Source organism: Coregonus lavaretus (assembly GCF_964263955.1).
Source record: "Coregonus lavaretus genome assembly, contig: HAP1_SCAFFOLD_310, whole genome shotgun sequence".
Classification (NCBI taxonomy): Eukaryota; Metazoa; Chordata; class Actinopteri; order Salmoniformes; family Salmonidae; genus Coregonus; species Coregonus lavaretus.
In genome coordinates, this window is record NW_028161862.1 from 140,978 (window position 1) to 157,047 (window position 16,070).

The window sequence follows — 16,070 nt, forward strand, 5'->3', positions numbered from 1 at the left end:
TTTTGCTCATTTATTACCTTGTGTTTTTACTAACCACTGTGATTGTTTATTCCTCCTGAGGTGAAGGTAAAGGATTCCTGGGTGGCTGGTAGCCAACTCAGTACATGTTAGGTGTAGGGGAGAAATAGAGGGTTAGAATTATTATTTTTTGTTTATTAATTTTTTGATGTGATTTAATTTCCATATCCTGTTATACTCAGGGTTGTTTATATTCTGTTCAAACTGTTATTTGGAGTGACACCATAAATGGTGTCAACAGAGGGAATCTTACATTTTCCCTTTCACATTTTTGGAATCACACCCTAGAGGGTGTCAAAAGGGAGTCAAAATGTCCTTCTTTGTTTGTGTTTTATGTGTTAATAGTTTTATGTTTTGTGTTCTATTAATCCTGTGTTATATGGTTTGAAGTTCTTTGATGACTGGTAACAATTTGCAAGTTGGGTGTAGATGAACTGAGGGTTTACATTTTTTAGTATCATTATGGCCTATTAATAAAAGTGTGATTTTTTGTTTGTATTGTATTATAATGAATGACAATCTGTGTTTTCTTATTTTTTGAATCACACCTTATTAGGTGTGAAAAGGGGGATTATTGGGGATTTATTATTCTCCTAAATTGATGGGATGACTAACTTAGAAAGAATGCATTCTTGACTGGGCTAATGTAGGTTGTGACACCTGGCAGGCTGTGATTGATGTGAAGAGCTGTTTTAGGGGGTAAAATGAGATAAGGATTGTGTCTCCAAATGCTAGACTATACTGGTTCTTTGTGATCTGTGAACCTTCCTTGGACGTAGGAATGATGTCTAAGGGAGCTGGCTCTTCTCACTATGACAGGTTGTTATGATAAACTTGTGCCTGGCTGAAGTGTGCAACAAATGGCGCCGAGGAGATGGGACCAACACCTGAACCAACGGATTGGCTGAGTAAAGTTTAAACCACACTCAGTCCTTTACTCTAATTGGCCAGCAGAGAAGTGGGAAACTTTCTCTGTCAGAGTATTTGAGTATTGGATCTGAAACAATGTTTTAGTTCTCTTAAGTGCCCTGCGAGGTATTTCAAAGAGCCCGTATATACGAAACATCATATTTACCATTGAAGGTTTTTGCATTAATTAAAATAACTAGTATATCTTAGAAGTCGTGTTGACCTCTTTTGTTCCTAATACCAGATTTGAATTGACGTGACTTTGACACGTTGCAAACACCATGCTCTACGAACTGAGCCGGCCATTCCCTCCACTACCCTAGGCGACGCTGGTCCAATTGTGCGCCGCCCCATGGGTCTCCCGGTCGCGGCCGGCTACGACAGAGCCTGGATTCAAACCAGGATCTCTAGTGGCACAGCTAGCACTGCGATGCAGTGCCTTAGACCACTGCGCCACTCACAGACTGAGTATTGCTGAGTATTGCTGACCAGAGCCTTCTCTAACAAAGTCAAAACTTTATTTAATGTCCCACCCTCAGATACAGATGGTGCCTGGTCTGGTTCACGGCCACATTGAGAAAAAGATGACACATTAGGTCTTTTCACAGGACCCACTCCCTCCTGAGGGCAGTCAAAAACAGCAGCAACCTGCTGTGAAAGCTGTGTTCTACATGCTTTATGTTCCCTTAACAGTTCATCCAACCGATCCTGTACCTCACTGGCTGTCCAGTCACGAATGGGTTTGCTCTTGAACACTTGGGCCAGCTCTTTATCAGGACAGTTGCGTACAAACATGACTGCCAACTCTGAGCACTGATTGGGTAAGGTCCTGCTCTCACTCACAAGGTACTGTTCGGCTGCCTCTGCAGCTTTGTTAAGCCTAATCCAGAAATCTATTGGACCCTCATTAGCATATGGTTTGATTGAATAGAAATCAGCTAATGGCATACCTGAGCAGACAGTATCCCCAAAGTGTTGCTTGAAAACACTGAACACCGCCTTAACATCTGTGACAACAAGGTTGTTACGCTTCCAGACTTTGGTCACATCCCGTGCCCTCCCCATGAGCCTAGACATCACCTCCCCAACATTCCCAGACCCAGTGTAACCCCTCTTCTCTAGGTAGACTTCCATTAACTCCTCCCACTCCAGGACAGAGTACTTATCTGAGCCATCACCCCTAAAAAGAGGTGGAGCACTAACATCTGACTTCACAACCAGATTCAGCTTGGACGCATCAATAAAGGTTGACCCACACTGCTCAGGCAGGGGAAACTGCTGGGGTTGGTGAGGGGGACGGGCAGGAGAAAGACTTGAAACCCCAGGCTGCAGTAAACTCGTTCTGATAGATTCTCCTATCTCTGAACCAATCTGCTTAATAAGGTCACTAAGCTGACTCGGAGGCGTCCCATTATCACCGAGTACTGTGGATGATGGTACATCAAAAGACAGAGGTGGGATACCCTGGTCAGGTGGAACAAACAGCCTACCCCTCCCAGTGCTTGCAAACTCAGGACTAGCAAACGCTCTACTCCCAGGAGCTGACTGTACAATTGGTGTAAATGGAAGGACACCCCTCCCTCTACCCACACTAAAATCCACAGCATAACACGTCTTATGGATTTGAGAATCTTCCATGGATCAACAGAGCACTAAAATACAATGTAATTTAGTGCATTCAAATACCCAAAACAATTAATGCAATAAACAAATTCATCCAAAACATACAAATAAGCACGAATACCTGTATCTAATGAATATGCTACATTCACTTTCACTGTTTACAGTATATTTTCACTTACAGTAAGCCATCAACAAATTCACATGCGCAGGTCGTGCACCTCATCCACATGCACAGCTCCGGCGGTCGGCTTGAGCTGACCAGTCGGCAGGTCACGTAATTAGGACACTGCCACAACTGGAATTCTGATGGTTGGATAATTTTTATTCGACCTGCACACAAAGAGACAACACACAATATGTTAGCTCTTGGTGCAGCCACAGCTCTCGGGCACCTTGCTAGTTGAAGGTCAGGCAAAAGAGAACAGGTGCTGCATGCACACATTCAGTGCCTAACAACACACTATACAATACAAGTAAAATGATATACAACATAATTCTGACAAAATAAATGACATACCTGTACACGAAGAGACAACACACAATAGTTTAGCCCTTGGTGCAGCCACAGCTCTCGGGCACCTGCGTGAGCACATAGAAACTCACTCAAACACTGACCCAAATACTCCCGAGTTACAATAGGTACCCTAATTAGCGAGCTCGGTGAAAGTTGTTAACATACATCTTTATATTGTCCACATTGTAACAAAACCTGTAGTTGCGTAACAGCACTTTGTGTAACTTTACCACAGTTTTATATCGACAAATTACGGCGCCAAGGACAACATACCTTGCTAGTTGAAGGTCAGGCAAAAGAGAACAATAAGAGGGTACATAAATACAGATAACCCGCGATGGACCAAACCAAAATATACACAACTTTTACAATTAGGTGTATTTGCAATATAGATACATAAAAATGTTTATACACCAAAAAATAACATTAGCTATGCAGCTGTAATTAAATAAAGAAACCACATTGAATTATTATTATTATTAATTTATTAACATCCCCTCTTGACCTGGCCTACTTGAACTGTCCTTGTGTGCAATTTGGTGCATAATCTAGGGGAACAACATCACACTACTACACATATAATTCAAGTCATACCTTTATTGTCATTCATGCTCTTATTTTTAACCGAGTAGTTTTGCAAAAGTGTAACCTGCGTCAATTCTAGGAAATATTGGAATAACGTGCTTAAGAGGAGCCCTGACACGCACAACAGGATAACACAACTACCACATTTTCAATTGACAATCATTGATTTAAATGGACGTGGTCAATAGATTTGTATAGGCATATATACTAATTTAATTTAACTTGTAAGCCAAGGTTGGATTAGTAGGTCTATGCAACATGCACCTGGATAACCGCGTCATGAATCGGAACGGGCTCCAACGTCCTCATATACACATTATGACAAAATAAAGATCTTAATATTTCACGAAATAAAGACATAGAAGAAAACAGGTTCTAGAAACTCAATTTCTCCATGGCAATAGAATGTAAACATGTAAATTGCGCCAAACATATCCAAATATCGCCTACAACTCAATTCTCAGCGCAGCATATTGGACGACTCCACAGGCATTGATCATTCGCGACTTTAAGTCATTCCTGTTATCTCTAGAGCATCCCGTATATTTATAGCGCTGCATTTCGTCCCCCTCTGACCATGGATAGGGTTGGGAGCATTCCTGAGTTCACTTATGGTCCCACTAAGGTAATCTTAGGAGATATTCCTTTTGGCATACTGTAAATGCCTGTGCATAATGTACCTAATAAAGCATAATTGTTTTAATTATCTTCAAAGGAATTCTGTAGAAGCAGCCTTTATTTTCAGACTCTGCAGGCCTGCTGGGAGGAAGCATATTACAATAAACAGGTAAGATTCATCCCACAAAAAAAGTAACCACAGAAAAAAATAGATAGATTTAATCCCAAAACAAGAGTTTTATTTCAAGACAGTTTAGAGAAGATGGTCATAAGAGTTTTTAATATCACTTGCAAATTGTGAGACATGAGCAGTTGTGAAATGTTGCGAGAGGCCCTTCTGAAAGCACATTATATGGTCTTTAGTGGCACGGTCTCACACCTTACCTCATCTTGCAGAAGAAGTTCATGGTCCACTATCTGCTGCTCCAGAGTCGAGGCCAGGTCTCGCCCCATGTCACCATGGAGCACATGAGCGACTGGCTGGTGTCTCAGGGCAAAAAATCCCTTAGGGAGAGGTGAGTACCACGTCAGCTCTCACCTTCACTGCCATTCTCTGTCACCAGCAGCACTCCAGGAGGTGTGGGTAAAATAAACAACAGATAAATAGGAAGCCAGGAAAGTTGAAATGCTTTGTGTTTTATTTGAAGGGTGTGGAAGGAAACCCTGGAGGAGGGGAACGAACTCGCTCGGCTGGTAAGAGAATGAGAGTTAGAGACTTAGACTATCAGTCAGTGAGCTCCTTTCTAGCCTTTCAACAACTAGTCAGTACAGCAGAATATATCTGTTGTGAAATTACACTAATGGGACTTCCTGTTTCCTACGGCAGACCTGGGAAGTAAACACCTGCCTAAAAATGATTGACATGGAGCACAAGGCTGTCTGCAAGCTCCGCCGCTCTATGCACACCACCTCTCCAGCTGGTGCTGACATGTGAGTTCCATGTACTGCCCTGCATACAGCTTGCTCCATTCATCTACACATCTGGAGCTATGCAGAAAATAACTAGGGCAGTGTTCTCTGTGTGAACATTGCACATCGTTTAGCTTTCTCTGCTGCTTTTTGTTGATTTCAGCGACCCCAAGGTCCACATCATCGTGGAGAGAGCTGTGAGGAGCATTCTGGACAAGCTGTCCAATAAGCCCTGTAGCAACCTGCTCAGCCCATCCCAGGTGGTGGTGGAGCTGGTGCCCAGGATCCTCCTGGCCCTGTGGCTTCAGCCAGAGGAAGGCCATTCAGATCACCCCATCCTCCTAAGTGGGATGGCTGTGAGTATGGTGGTGGCCGTAGGGGAGAAGCTCTCCAACACGTTGAAGGCCTCTTCTCCTCACACCCCTTTCTCCCGGGCTGCTGCTTTTGACTCTGTGAGGTCGATCCTCGGGAGAATCAGCCAGTCCTTCTCCCTGGATGACCTCAAGACCCCTTTTTTTATGAGCTCTGTCTGTGCCTTTGTGGCGGACGAGGTGAAAAGCTACTTCCAGCCTACTGCAGACACCCTGCGAGTTCCCCCTGTCCTAGTGGTGGCCTTCTCCGCCACACTACCAGCTGATATCCAAGCAGGTGAGTAGCACTCATAGAAAGCACTCTGACAGATGCCTTTTGTCATGACATCCTGGTGCCTTGTAGTAGTAGAGCCAATCAGGATTTTAATTGTCACCCCTAACACAGATGCAGACCAGGCTTCTTCCCATCTGGAGGTTGTGGAAATCCCCCATAACAGAGAGGCAGACCCAGCTTCTTCCCACCCGGAGGTTGTGGACATCACCCCTAACACAGAGAAAGACCCGGCTTCTGCCCACCTGGAGGTTGAGGGATTCACACCTAACACAGAGTTTGACCCAGCTTCTCCCCACCTAGATGTTGTTGACATCACCTGTAGCAGAGAGGAAGACCCGGCTTCTTCCCACATAGTGGTTTTGGACATCACCCCTAACACAGAGGCACACCTGGCTTCTTCCCACCTGGAGGCTGCTGACAAAACCCGTAGCACAGAGGCAGACCCGGTATCTTACCACCTGGAAGTTGAGGACATCACCCCTAACACAGAGGCACACCTGGCTTCTTCCCATCAGGAGCTTGTGGACATCACCCCTAACACAGAGGCAGACCCGGGTTCTTCCCACCTAGAGATTGCGGTCATCAACCCTAACAAAGAGGCACACCTGGCTTCTTCCCACCTGGAGGTTGTGAACGTCACCCCTAACACAGAGGCTGAGACGGTTTCTACCCACCTGAAGTTTGTGGACATCACCCCTAACACAGAGTCAGACCCTGCTTCTTCCCACCGTATGGTTGTTGACATCACCCATAACTCAAAGGCAGACCCAGCATCTTCCCACCTGGAGGTTGTGGACATCACCCCTAACACAGAGGCAGACCCGGCTTCTTCTCACCTGGAGGTTGTGGACATCACCCCTAACAAAGAGGCACACCTTGCTTCTTCCCACCTGGAGGTTGTGGACATCACCCCTAACAAAGAGGCACACCTGGCTTCTTCCCACAAGGAGCTTGTGGACATCACCCCTAACACAGAGGCTGAGACGGCTTCTACCCACCTGAAGTTTGTGGTCATCACCCCTAACACAGAGTTAGACCCGGCTTCTTCCTATCAGGAGGTTGTGGAAACCACCCCTAACACAGAGACAGACCCGGCTTCTTCCCACCTGGAGCTTATGGACATCACCCCAAACACAGAGGCAGACCCGGCTTCTTCCCACCTGAAGGTTGTGGACATCAACCCTAACACAGAGGCAGATCCTGCTTCTTCCCACCTGGAGTTTGTGGACATCACCCCTAACACAGATGCAGACCCGGCTTCTTCCCACCTAGAGGTTGTGGACATCACCCCAAACACAGAGGCAGATCCTGCTTCTTCCCACCTGGAGCTTGTGGACCTCACCCCTAACACAGATGCATACCCTGCTTCTTCACTCTTGGAGGTTGTGGACGTCACACCTGAAGAAAAGCCTCTCATGGTGGCCGTCTACGCCACTCTGCCATCTGACATCCAAGCAGGTGAGTAAGACTTATAGAAAGCACTCTGACAGGTGCCGTTCATCATGATAACATGTAAAGTGTTGGTCCCATGTTTCATGAGCTGAAATAAAAGATCCCATTCAACTGGCCAGTGTTTAGAACCTACGGTTTGCATTTATTTACATTCTGTCCCGCTTTTGTCCCTTTCCAGAGGATGTTGCTGTGGTCACCCTGGACGTCACCCCACACGTCACCAAGGACGTGACCCTGGATGTTCCATCCAGGGCGAGGAAAGGGGCAGTCCAGCGTTTTTTTTGCAGGCTTTGGAGGGCAGTGTGCTGCTGCGCTTGCCACAAGGAAGAGGAGGAACAATATTAACTATTCATTAGACCAGAAACAGGATTGAACCATATACCATTCAATTCTTTGCATTATAGTTGCCTTCAATTCTGATTTTCTTCTGTTTAATTCTTAATTAATTTCAGAACATTTCTCTAAACTTTGTGGAGTAGGTTGTATAAATAGGTGGGAAACATCCCAATCCCAATTTTAATGCTTTTAATAATTAACTTATTACATTTTTTTTAGATGTATTATTTGACAAAAAAGTGGAGGGCGCGACAAAAAAACTTTAATCATCATAGAAAACTCTTGCTCACTATTAAAAATGCATTGTTTTATTTAAGCAAGGTTAAAAGATTAACGTTTCGGCCTAGTCTATGACAATATGCAAGTTGTGTTTGCCCAGTTAAAGGGGGACCCAGACTCACCCTGTTTCTTGAGGGTTGCAGACACTGAATAATTATCATTTGAAATAAATGGCACTTTTCAAGTCTTGACTAAAAATCTTTAATGAATATGAATTTAAATACAATTGACTTGAGGATCAGAGCAGGCAGGCTGACTGGCTTGCCCTGAAGGCCCTCTGCCTCTACCTCTGTGTGGTTAATCTCAGCCAAGAGGTTGTATGGGTTGTCTGTCTCTCTCTGGGTGTGAATCACTATCACTATGACCTCTCGCTCCGCCTGCCCGTTGGCCTGATTAGAAGGCTTCCCCTCTCATTCCTTGTTCACAGGAGCAGGGGTGATGGCATCCGGGGTAACCTCCTCCTCTCCTGTATCTAACCCATCTTTCTGGCTGTGAGTTCGACTGAGGTCACTCGTTCTCTCTCCCAGGGTGTTGGATAGTTTCTCCTCCTCTGTGTCTTGTGTATTTTCTACATTGTAGAATAATAGTGAAGACATCAAAACTATTAAATAACACATATGGCATCATGTAGTAACCCAAAACGTGTTACACATATCAAAATATATTTCAGATTTGAGATTCTTCAAAGTAGCCACCCTTTGCCTTGATCACAGCTTTGTACATACAGAATAATACGAAATGTTCTGAGACCAGGTTGCGCTTTCACCTCCCCCGGTAAGAGGGGAATAAGGCAACCTCAGAGTTACATTCAAGGATACTTTATTGACACACACGGATGAAATGGACATGGAAAGGTAGTGGAATGATAGTGGTCCTGTAATGGACAGATAACAGGGGTAATGAATATGCACAATAACTGAGAGCACAAGTAGAGCAACAACGCTATTAACAAAGGAAGGGCTGTATTAATGGCATAATGCTACCTGCGGAGTATTACACAACACAGTAAAACACAGAGAGGCAACTTACAATAGGCAATGGTAGTAAATATAAAGAACAACAAGTAAGAATGATATACATGTTACAAACTCACTTTGTGCACGTACACTATCCCACGGTATATCTGTGCATTCAAATTGTCATCGATAAATGCAATTGTGTTCATTGTCTGTAGCTTATGCCTGCCCATACCATAACCCCACTGCCACCATGGAGCATTCACAACGTTGACATCAGCCAACAGCTCGCCCATACGCTGCTTTACAAGTGGTCTGAAGTCGTGAGGCCAGTTAGAAGTACTGCCAAATTCTCTAAAGCCGCCTTGGCTTATGGTTGAGAAATTAACATAAACGTATCTGTTAACAGCTCTGGTGGATATTCCTGCAGTCCGTAAGCCAATTGCACGCTGCCTCAAAACTTGAAACATCTGTGCATTGTGTTGTGTGACAAAACTGCACATTTTAGAGTGGCATTTTATTATCCTCAGCACAAGGTGCACCTGTGTAATTATCATGCTGTTTAATCAGCTTCTTGATATGCCATATTTGTCAGGTGGATGGATTATCTTGGCAAAGGAGAAATGCTCGCTTACAGGGATGTAAACAAATTTGTGCACACAATTTGAGAAAAATAAGCTTTTTGTGCGAACAAAATATTTCACGCTTTTATTTCAGCTCATGAAACATGGGACCAACACTTTACATATTGCGTTAATATTTTTGTTCAGTGTAGTTATTAGGTTGGGAGAATGGGATCCTATCTGGGCTAGCTAAAGCCAACTTCATGGTTAGTAGTATGACAGAGAAAAAATAACAAGACAAATTTAAACATCACAAATCTGAGGGGGCAGGTGACCCTGTGCCCCCTTTGGGCATGACGTCTCTGCTATCAACCACATCATTCTGTCTCCGTGAATATTCAAAACAGACACATTCATTCAGGTCTGGTACAGTTCCTACCATATAGATCAGGGATGGACAATTCCTGTCCTTGGGGGCCGGAGTGGTGTCACACTTTTTCCGCACACTCTAGGAGCTCAGATGCAATAATTTAATAACCTAATAACCAAAGTTTCGACAGACAAGCTGTCTTCATCAGGGTATCCTGACGTTGGTTATTAAGTTATTAAATTATTGCATCTGAGCTCCTAGAGTGTGCGGCTCTCCTTTTCTTTTTCAAGTGTTCTACTCCGATAGCCAGCACCTCGCCTAAATAGGTGTGCGTTTCTTTCGCCTCCATATTAATCTGGTACTGGTCCTACCATATAGATCAGGCATGGACAATTCCAGTCCTTGGGGGTCGGAGTGGTGTCACACTTTTTCCCCATCCCTAGCAAACACAGCTGATTAAACTTATTGCATTCTAAACTGAAGCCCATGAGTACTTGATTATTAGAGTCAAATGTGTTAGCTGGGGCTGGGGAACAAGTGTAACACCAATCAGGTCCCGAGGACTGGAGTTGCCCATCCCTGATATAGATGCTCTGTTTGCACACATCGAGGGATGTGGTGACAGTGGAGACAAGGGAACACACATAAACAGCTTTGTCCTTTTAGAAGGTCGTCATAATCCTTACATAAATATGATGTGTATGCAAGAAATGCAGAGCCACTTCCAAAAACATATTGACAGAGTCTAGTATCTAGTAATCTAATCAATTAGTTTTCAACCCCTTTGTTATGGCAAGCCTAAATAATCTCAGGAGTAAAAATGTGCTTAACAAGTCACATAATCAGTTAGATGGACTCACTATGTGTGCAATAATAGTGATTTTCAAACGACTACATAATCTCTGTACCCCACACATACAATTATCTATAAGGTCCCTCAGTCCAGCAGTGAATTTGAAACATAGATTCAACCACAAAGACCAGGGAGGTTTTCCAATGCCTCGCAAAGTAGGGCACCTTTTGGTAGATGGGTACAATTAAAGCAGACATTGAATATTCCTTTGAGCATGGTGAAGGTATTAATTACGCTTTGGATGGTGTATTAATACACCCAGTCACTACAAAAATACAGGCGTCCTTCCTAACTCAGCTGCCGGAGAGGAAGGAAAACTATCAGGGATTTCACCATGAGGCCAATGGTGGCTTTAAAACAGTTAGAAAGTTTAATGGCTTTGATAGGAGAAAACTGAGGATGAATCATCAACATTGTAGTTACTCCACAATACTAACCTAATTGACAGAGTATGCACTCACTAACTGTAAGTCGCTCTGGATAAGAGCGTCTGCTAAATGACTAAAATGTAAATGTAAAAGAAGGAAACCTTACATGCATTGTGTTTGCAATAAGGCACTAAAGTAAAACTGCAAATAATGTGGCAAAGAAATTAACTTTATGTCCTGAATACAAAGTGTAATGTTTGGGGCAAATCCAACACAACACATCACTGAGTACCACTCTTCATATTTCCAAGCATGGTGGTGGCTGCATCATGTTATGGGTATGCATGTCATTGGCAAGGACTAGAGACTTTTTTAGGATAAAAAGAAACAGAATAGAGCTAAGTACAGTCAGAATCCTAGAGGAAAACCTGGTTCAGTCTGCTTTCCAACAGACACTGGGAGACAAATTCCCTCTTCAGCAGGACAATAACCTAAAACACAAGGCCAAATATTCACTGGAGTTGCTTACCAAGATGACATTGAATGTTCCTGAGTGGCTTAGTTACAGTTTTGACTTAATTCGGCTTGAAAACTTATGGCAAAAAAAAAAAATGGCTGTCTATATAATGTATATTGCATATATTTTACAATCCAGTTGTGCAAAGCTCTTGGAGACTTACCCAGAAAGACACAGCTTTAATCGACTCAGGGGTGTGAATACTTATATAAATGAGATATTTCTGTATTTCATTTCCAATACATTTGCAAAAATTTCAAAAACGTGTTTTCACTTTGTCATTATGGGGTATTGTATGTAGCTGCGTGAGAGAAAATATTATAATTGAATCCATTTTGAATTCAGGCTGTAAGAAAACAACATGTGGAATAAGTTAAGGGGTATGAATACTTTCTGAATGTACTGTATATCTGCAAGAAAATGATAAATATGTGAATGTTTGAAAGGGGGTCATATAAACATTGCCTTATTTATATTTTTACAGACAATATTAAGTGAATTCTGTCTGAAATAGTCATGCTATAATGGGCATAGTTTCTCAGACCAAATTTCCATTCTGGCTGAAACAAAGCAATCTGATCATGCTCCAGTCAAATACAGCTATAGGGAATGCCTATACATTGTCCAATCTCCTTCCACACATTGATTTCATTCTTCGCATCTTTATTCAGAAACAAACAAACTTGAAATTAAGTGCTGTTTCAGTGTCTTGTTGCAGGTTGTGCAATGTTCAAAAGTGTGTGTGATATTAGCATTAACTTGTGTGTGTGGTGTCAAGTGTGGTTGGTCCTATGTATGCAAATAGCCGAGATTGGATATTTCAGCACCATGGACAGCAGCGACATTGGGATAGCGAGATCTGTAATTCAGCAACACATGACACTGGATAGCGGCTGTCTCAGGTGAACTTGGCATTGGGAAAATCCCATCTAATGGGAAACGAGGCATAGGAGGCAAAAAGACTGAAGGAGAAGACTCCCACAGGAACTCTATGCTTAACTGTTCTGCCACATTCATTTCAAATGTTACATTTTTCGATTTGTAAATAAAAGGGAACACATCTGCAAATAATGTAAATTGACTTTTCTAACTACACTTTACAGCTTTAGTGTGTCTGTGCGTCATAGGTACAACTGCAAGCAATTCGCTTCTCAAATCCTTCTCAAATGTCTGTTTAATGTGAGAAACTAAATTAAAAACAACCGTTAGACTAATACAATGCGTACTGTCACAAATTATTACTATTCCCAACAAGACAACGAAGTGATGGTCTTTACCCACCATGGAGACTTATAAAGGCTACTTCCCCCCCACCAAAAGTTCCCACGCAGAGCGATGTTGTTTACTACATCATTATGCATATGTAGCGTGGTTCGTTCTGCGTTGTGTACTTTTAATTAGGACACTGCCACAACTGGAATTCTGATGGTTGGATAATTTTTATTCGACCTGCACACGAAGAGACAAAAAAATGATGTTAGCCCCTGGTGCAGCCACAGCTCTCGGGCACCTTGCTAGTTGAAGGTCAGGCAAAAGAGAACAGGTGCTGCATGCACACATTCAGTGCCTAACAACACACTATACAATACAAGTAAAATGATATACAACATAATTCTGACAAAATAAAGTTGCATTTTTTGTTGCCACAGCTCTAGGGCACCTGCGTGAGCACATAGAAACTCACTGTCTAATCAGAGACTTCAACACATTAGTTCCCACAATGAGTTCATCAACCTGCCCATCAACAATAAGCACTGGGACTACATAACAGAAGCCATAAAGTTGCATTTTTAAGTCACACATGCCCACTGGGCTAGTTTGTTCCCACCACAACCCACCAGGATGATGTCTGAAGGATCTAGAAAGTTCCCCTCTACCACTCCTGCCTCCCTCAACCGAGGTACAATATCTGCGCGCAGAGTAGTAGCCATGGACCCACTATCTAACATCCCCTTCAGCTCAACTTTATCCTGTACTAGCACAGTGGTGTAAAACAAACTGTCATTCTGAGTAATTCTCATTGTGTTCTGAAAAATGACTGTTGTTCTTGGGTACTGACTCACAAAAGTAAGAATAAACAGATTGGATATCATCATCAGTGGAGGAAAAATAAGAATGCCCCACATTGCCCTCATTTAGCAGACGCTCTTATCCAGAGCGACTTACAGTTAGTGCATACGTTATACATTTTGTTCATACCCCCCGTGGGAATCGAACCCACAACCCTGGCGTTGCGAACACCATGCTCTACGAACTGAGCCGGCCATTCCCTCCACTACCCTAGGCGACGCTGGTCCAATTGTGCGCCACCCCATGGGTCTCCCGGTCGCGGCCGGCTACGACAGAGCCTGGATTCGAACCAGGATCTCTAGTGGCACAGCTAGCACTGCGATGTAGTGCCTTCGACCACTGCGCCACTCACAGACTGAGTATTGCTGACCAGAGCCTTCTCTAACAAAGTCAAAACTTTCATTAATGTCCCACCCTCAGATACAGATGGTGCCTGGTCTGGTTCACGGCCACATTGAGAAAAAGATGACACATTAGGTCTTTTCACAGGACCCACTCCCTCCTGAGGGCAGTCAAAAACAGCAGCAACCTGCTGTGAAAGTTGTGTTCTACATGCTTTACGTTCCCTTAACAGTTCATCCAACCGATCCTGTACCTCACTGGCTGTCCAGTCACGAATGGGTTTGCTCTTGAACACTTGGGCCAACTCTTTATCAGGACAGTTGCGTACAAACATGACTGCCAACTCTGAGCACTGATTGGGTAAGGTCCTGCTCTCACTCACAAGGTACTGGTCGGCTGCCTCTGCAGCTTTGTTAAGCCTAATCCAGAAATCTATTGGACCCTCATTAGCATATGGTTTGATTGAATAGAAATCAGCTAATGGCATACCTGAGCAGACAGTATCCCCAAAGTGTTGCTTGAAAACACTGAACACCGCCTTAACATCTGTGACAACAAGGTTGTTACGCTTCCAGACTTTGGTCACATCCCGTGCCCTCCCCATGAGCCTAGACATCACCTCCCCAACATTCCCAGACCCAGTGTAACCCCTCTTCTCTAGGTAGACTTCCATTAACTCCTCCCACTCCAGGACAGAGTACTTATCTGAGCCATCACCCCTAAAAAGAGGTGGAGCACTAACATCTGACTTCACAACCAGATTCAGCTTGGACGCATCAATAAAGGTTGACCCACACTGCTCAGGCAGGGGAAACTGCTGGGGTTGGTGAGGGGGACGGGCAGGAGAAAGACTTGAAACCCCAGGCTGCAGTAAACTCGCTCTGATAGATTCTCCTATCTCTGAACCAATCTGCTTAATAAGGTCACTAAGCTGACTCGGAGGCATCCCATTATCACCGAGTACTGTGGATGATGGTACTTCAAAAGACAGAGGTGGGATACCCTGGTCAGGTGGAACAAACAGCCTACCCCTCCCAGTGCTTGCAAACTCAGGACTAGCAAACGCTCTACTCCCAGGAGCTGACTGTACAATTGGTGTAAATGGAAGGACACCCCTCCCTCTACCCACACTAAAATCCCCAGCATAACACGTCTTATGGATTTGAGAATCTTCCATGGCTCAACAGAGCACTAAAATACAATGTAATTTAGTGCATTCAAATACCAAAAAAAATAAATGCAATAAACAAATTCATCCAAAACATACAAATAAGCACGAATACCTGTATCTAATGAATATGCTACATTCACTTTCACTGTTTACAGTATATATTCACTTACAGTAAGCCATCAACAAATTCACATGCGCAGGTCGTGCACCTCATCCACATGCACAGCTCCGGCGGTCGGCTTGAGCTGACCAGTCGGCAGGTCACGTAATTAGGACACTGCCACAACTGGAATTCTGATGGTTGGATAATTTTTATTCGACCTGCACACGAAGAGACAACACACAATATGTTAGCTCTTGGTGCAGCCACAGCTCTCGGGCACCTTGCTAGTTGAAGGTCAGGCAAAAGAGAACAGGTGCTGCATGCACACATTCAGTGCCTAACAACACACTATACAATACAAGTAAAATGATATACAACATAATTCTGACAAAATAAATGACATACCTGTACACGAAGAGACAACACACAATAGCTTAGCCCTTGGTGCAGCCACAGCTCTCGGGCACCTGCGTGAGCACATAGAAACTCACTGTCTAATCAGAGACTTCAACACATTAGTTCCCACAATGAGTTCATCAACCTGCCCATCAACAATAAGCACTGGGACTACATAACAGAAGCCATAAAGTTGCATTTTTAAGTCACACATGCCCACTGGGCTAGTTTGTTCCCACCACAACCCACCAGGATGATGTCTGAAGGAGCTAGAAAGTTCCCCTCTACCACTCCTGCCTCCCTCAACCGAGGTACAATATCTGCGCGCAGAGTAGTAGCCATGGACCCACTATCTAACATCCCCTTCAGCTCAACTTTATCCTGTACTAGCACAGTGGTGTAAAACAAACTGTCATTCTGAGTAATTCTCATTGTGTTCTGAAAAATGACTGTGTTGTTCTTGGGTACTGACT